Consider the following 6,291-nt stretch of genomic DNA (forward strand, 5'->3'; position numbering starts at 1 on the left):
CAGGCACGCTAGGCATAGGAGACCACAATTGTACTTGCTCAGGTTCAGGCTCGACAGGATGAGTTTCAGAGGTAGTAGCAGGCTATGCAGCAGCAACAACTTATGATTCAGCAGTAGTTAGTTGGCTTCATGTAGCATATATTCACTGCTATTAGGGTTGCTCCTCAGTAGTCTACACCTCCGATAGGCCAGCCTGCTACCACCACTCTAGTGACTCTAGTTGTATAGCCTAGTGGGCTTCAGAGTTAGGGACCCCTAGCTACTCAGTTTGCTTCACATACAGAGCAGGTGTCCTAGTGGTTTGCTTCACTAGTGATAGCTCAGGGTCCTCACTTTACTCCTATTTTTACGGGCTTCACTCTGACTCAGAGTTCTTCAGTGTTAGTGATGGATATCCTAGTCTCCAGGAGTCTCGATGCTACCTTCAGTGAGCTTACAAGGAAGCCTACACCTCCAGAGTTATGAGTACCTATCCCTACCATAGTTGCTCTAGTTATCGGGACTACAGAGACAATTCCGTCGTTTGTTGCATCATCCGAGCCACCTCAGACAGTCACAACGATAGTGGCAGATGTGGCTCCACTTCCTACAGTGACACCTCCATAGTCACAGGCCACGCCAGATACTGAACAGACCCCCGATCGCTTCACCTTCACTTCCAGCTATAGAGGGTCAGACCACTTAGAGTTCAGGGTCAGAGGATGATATAGCTTAGTTCTAGATCTCTCACCGCACCTCAGCGCCCGACTCGACTGCCCCTGTCTCGCTGTCCGACCCTTAGGTTTTGGTGCTTGACGCCAAACGGGGAGAGGGACGAGTATGTTAGATCTAGAAGGAGCGTGTCAGATGGTCTTGATTTGATTCTTTTGGTCTTCTATGTGTGATACTTTGTGCATTCACGTTTACGTTCATGCATTGCATTATATACATGTGATGGTGAGACTTTTGTGACATGTGTGCTCTCTACATTGTGATATATATATGCCATGTCACTTAGATTATGCTCATTTGCTTTGCTTCCGCATTTTTACTCCGATTCAAATGAGCTTTACTTCATGTACTCATGCTTAATTCATATCTTTTGAGTACACCACGTTGGTTTGGGTCATATAAGCATATCTAACCACTTTGTTCTTATTGTCAAAAGCTTATATGAATCGAGCATGTTGAAAACCTCACTCATCTCTTTTACATACTCGAAGTTGTGTTGTCATCAATCACCAAAATAGGGAAGATTGAAAGCATCTAGGCCTTCTAGTTGGGTTTCGGTGATTAATGACTACACGAGATTACTATGAATAACGTGTGTTTTGCAGAGGCAATTTGAGTTAGGTCATGGTAATGGAAATTGATTGGGCAATCATAGGTTGTCATGCCCCTGTCGATGGAAATCATTTTAGTTTTCAAAGGATGGACGACAAGGTTAAGGGACGTACTAGTTCTAAGTGTCGTTTGGTGTTGGAAAGACACTTAGAGTAGTTTAGGACTTTGTTTTTTCTTTGGCCGTACTATTAAAGGGGGTATGGACTAGTAGCTTGACTTTAGTGAGTCTAGTGGGTTAGGTGTGATGCACACTTGTCAAACATAGCACTAGGTAGCTCAAGAATAGCCCTAAGATCAATTGGAGCCAACTTCATTTACATATGATTTCGAGTTGGAAGTGAATGGAGGGTCAAATGACTGACCGGACGCTGGTCTGGTTGTGATTGGACGCTGGAGGGTGAGTCCAGTCAGTTCATTTGATCAACTGCAGTCATCTAGTACTGGCTGGACGCTGAGTGAAGGAGCACCGGACGCTAGGGTGCCTACATCCGGTCAACTCCAGAGAAGTTCTAGAGAGGCTTTTTCTTGATTGGAAGCATCCGGTGTGTGCTGACTGGACGGTGGTCAAAGTCCGGTCAATCAACTACAGTCATCTGGTACTGACCGGACGTTGAGTGGAGGAGCACCGAACACTGGGGTGTCTGCGTCCGGTCGACTCCAAAGAGGTTATAGAGGATTTTTCTTGACCGGACGCGTCCGGTGGGTGATGACCGGACACTAGTCAGAGTCCGATCAGAACTTAACGGCTCTCTCTGGCACAGTGGCACGTCCGGTCAGCCCACAGAGTGCTGACTCAGCCTCCAAACGTTATGTTTTGAATGAAGGGGTATAAATACTTACTTCACTCGTCCTATAGGAGGTCTCTTGTCTATTTATTCAACTGAGAAACACCTTTGGAGTGTAAGGGAGAGCAAGAGCCTAGTGAGGTGATTAAGATTTGATAATCCAAGATTAAGGACCTTATTAGTGCATAGAGAGTAGCAAGTGTGCATCCACCCTTCTCATTAGGCTTGTCTTGGTCAAGTGAGAGTTTGTGCTTGTTACTCTGGGTGATCGTCATCACCTAAATGGCTCGGTGGCGATTGAGAGCTCGGTGATTCATTAAACGGATCCTTGTGGATGACCCAAGTTATGTTGTGAGCAGGTTGTGGACGATTCACCGCGACTGGAGTATCAAAGAATCAGCCTGTAGAGAGCACTTGATCCTTGCGCGGATCAAGGGGGAGCTACACCCTTGCACGGGTGCTCCAACGAAGACTAATAGGGAGTGGCGACTCTCTGATACCTCGGGAAAACATCGCCTTGTTCCTTTCCCTCTCTTTACTTTGAGCATTTACATTTGAGCAATTCATTTCATGTCTTTACATTCCTAAAATTGCCATACTAGAATAGGATTGAAACCTAGGGTGCAAAACTTTTGTGCGGAAGAACAATAAAAATATATTCTAAGCACAAGGGATGAAGTGGACCAAGTATATGACTTAATTATTAAAAAATTTTAGAATTAACCCAATTTATCTTCTCTCGGACATATTGATCCTTTCAGAGCGCAACTCGGTGGCCGCATCCTTCATGCTGAGCCTCTGGAACGGCACTCCGCGCGTGCAGCTGAGCCCCACCCTCACAGCAGAGACCAGGCAATCGTGTTCCAAGATTTGCACACCGCCGTATGACAAGTCTAGCTCCATCAGGGAGCTGAGCTTCTCCAGTTCCTCTGGAATCGTTCCTGTCAGGCCGTTTCTGGACAGGTACAGCTCTTGCAGGCCGGACATGTCGCCGAGCTCAGGTGGGATTTTCCCGGACAACCTGTTGCTCGTCAGGTTGAGCCTCCTGAGACCCTTGAGCCTGCTCAGCGACGGCGGGATGCTTCCGTCGAACAAGTTACGATCCAGGTCAAGAAACTCTAGGCTCTGGCACTGGTCCAGCTCTTTTGGCAGCTGAGCGGCGAACTGGTTCCCGGACAGTACTAACTGCGCAAGGTTGACGAGGCAGGAGACGTCAGAGGGCAGTGGGCCGTCCAAGCTGGTTGCGAGACAGGTCCATCGCCGACGACAAGGACAGCAGGCTGAAGATTTCCCGTGGGACGCGGCCGGTGAGGGCGTTGCCGGAGAGGTTGAGCCAGGTCAGGTGCCTCAGGTTGCCTAGAGTGCGAGGAATGGATCCACTCAACGTGTTGCCGCTCAGATCAAGCTTGAGCAGCTGGGTGAGGTCGCCAATGGAGGCTGGGATTGGCCCCGTCAGCCTGTTCCCCTGCAACCGCAGCTCTGTCAGGTTCTTGATATTCCCAATCGGTTCCGGGATGGTGCCGTCGAGGAGATTGGATTCGAGCCCCAACGATTGGAGCCCGACGAGGTTGCCGATGCCCGGTGGGATGGACCCAGATATGCCGTTGTGCCCGAGGTAGAGTTCCTGGATCTCCCTCGGGAGGTCGCCAATGGAGCTTGGCAACGTGCCACTGAGCTTGCTGTTCTCAAGGTCCAGGACCTGCAGGCGGGTGCAGTTGGCAAGGTGGTTCAGGAACTCCCAGCCGCCTTGCTCGTCGCCGGCGGTCAGCTCGTTGCCCGACATGTACAGCCACTGTGGGCAGAGGGTGCCGATCTCGGGGGGCACCTGCCCGGTGAAGCTGTTGTTGGCTTGGCTGAGCAGCGTCAGATTGGAGGCCTTTGCAAGCGCCGCCGGGATCGGGCCCGTCAGATTGTTGCCGCCGAGGTATAGATACATAAGGCTGGACATGCGCTCGCCGGCGTCGGGCGGGAGGAGGCCCTGGAACGCGTTGTCGGTGATGGCAAGAACCTGGAGCGAGGACATGGTGAAGAAGCCGGGCGGGATCTCTCCGGGCAGGAGGTTCCCATACTCGGTGAACTCCTCCAGCGACGGGAGGTCGGCGAGGCCGGGGGGCAGGCTGCCTTGCAGGCGGTTTTCGTCCAGCCTGAGGCCCCGGAAGCTTTGTCAGGCTGCCGAGCGACGGCGGGATCTCTCCGGACAGCGAGTTCCGGTGCAGGTACAGGTACGTGAGGTTGGGGAACGACGTCGCCCCGAGCCAGGCGGGGATGCGGCTGGTGAGGCTGTTGTCGTTGAGGTAGGCCACCCTGAGGCTGGTGCAGTTGCGGAGGCTGCCCGGGATCTCCCCGCTGATGCCGCCGTTGCCGCACAGGCCGAGGTACCGCAGGCGCCGCAGCCTGCCGATGCTCGCTGGGACGGCGCCGGAGAACGCGTTCTGGTCGAGGACTAGGCGCTCAAGGTGCGTGAGGTTGCCGACGGCCGGGGAGATCGTGCCGGTGAGCCCGAGGCCCGAGACGTTCAGCGACGTGACGCGCCCACCGTCCGTGACGCAGGTCACGCCGCGCCACCGGCAGAAATGCGTTGTGCTGTTCCACGACCGGAGCGCGCCGCCGTCCGACACGCTGGCCCTGAACGCAATTAGCGCGTCCCGCTCCATGTCGGACTCGGATCCATGCGCGCCTGCCGCTGACCGGAACGTGATCAGCAGCAGCAGATGCAGCGCGTGCGCTCCAGCCAGTCGCGCCGCCGCCATGCTCGCTCGTCACGGCTCAGCTGCACTGCACGTACAGGCGCACTGGGAGATTCTGCGTGGTTTATCGCGTGTGCTGGTAAGGCCTTGGGTGTTGCCGTTCAATGCTGCTGCTGAATGATTAGTAGTAGAAACAGAGAGCATGCCTGCTCTGTCATCCCTGGTTTCAGAGTTGACACGAAACATTCATGCCTCAAGCAAGAACACATCAATTAAGGCTGCTTACTTGGTTCGTACACCTGTCTTGACAGCGAAGCGTCTGGCTATGTTATATATTCCGCCTCATTATTATATTACGCGCGTAGATTTAACTGTGACTTCTTTTGGCCCCATGCCCCCATGACTGTTGGACGACAGGTAGAGTAACTTTCAGTGCTGCTGCTGCCTCATCAAAAGTCAAACTGTGCTGAGTTTTACCAAATCTATAGCAATTGAGAATATAATAGTTACAGCTTACAACATCAAATTAGCATCATGGGATACAATATGAACTATATTCTCAAAATATACATACATCTTGTCGTGGTAGATGTTAATAGTTTTCGGTATAAACATGGTGAAACTCAGTATAGTTTTGACTTATGACAAACTCGAATCCTTTTATTTCAGAATAGAGACAGTATATATATCTTAATTACCGACTCCTATGATCATGAAAAATATGAAGACTTTTGACTTTTAATCTAAATTATTCCGTTATGCCACTTGTACACAAATTTACACTACTACAGGATGGACTTGTTGTCCCGGGCGGTAACGGCCTTTAGTCCCGGTTACCGCGCCGGGACAACGATCCCGGGACTAAAGGTGGAACCTTCAGTTCCGGGTCATGAGCCGGGACTAAAGAGGGACCTTTAGTTCCGGTTGGTGTTACCAACCGGAACCAAAGGCCCTCCAGCCGAGCAAACGTGGCCGCACCCTTTAGTCCCGGTTGGTAATCTCAACCGGGACTAAATGTTCATTTTTTTTTCTTTTTTTGTTTAATTTATTTTCAGTTCAGTTACACATATTTGTTTAATATATAATATATTTTTATGTACATATTCTACGCTGCTAATATAAATACACGCACGCATATAATTACATCTAATTCTTATCTCGAGCATTATTATATTCGAATAAAGTATGAAAACTATATATATTTTAGATAGGAAAAAGTCTACTTAACCCCCCACCTTTCATACTTGGTCTACTTCACCCCTCAACTATGAAACCGTCTGTTTTACCCCCTGAACTTTTCAAAACCGTCTATTTTACTCCCTGGCGGTTTTCAGCGACAATTTGCTACAGTAACGGGGGGTGCTACAGTAACGATAGGTTTGCTACAGTGCCTGTGTGTTTGAATTTTCTTCCTATTTATTTTCGGTGAATTTTTGAAAAATCATAGTAAATCATAGAAAAATCATAAAATAAAAAATCTAATTTTATTGGACTCC

At 50.0% G+C, this 6,291-nt stretch overlaps 1 pseudogene; it reads right to left on the reverse strand.

Moving 5' to 3' along the window:
* Window positions 1–2,837: 2,837 nt before the first annotated feature.
* On the reverse strand, window positions 2,838–4,858 carry LOC136488589 (LRR receptor-like serine/threonine-protein kinase EFR; annotated as a pseudogene).
* Between the last annotated feature and the right edge of the window lie 1,433 nt (window positions 4,859–6,291).

This window comes from Miscanthus floridulus, chromosome 10 (genome assembly GCF_019320115.1).
Source record: "Miscanthus floridulus cultivar M001 chromosome 10, ASM1932011v1, whole genome shotgun sequence".
Classification (NCBI taxonomy): Eukaryota; Viridiplantae; Streptophyta; class Magnoliopsida; order Poales; family Poaceae; genus Miscanthus; species Miscanthus floridulus.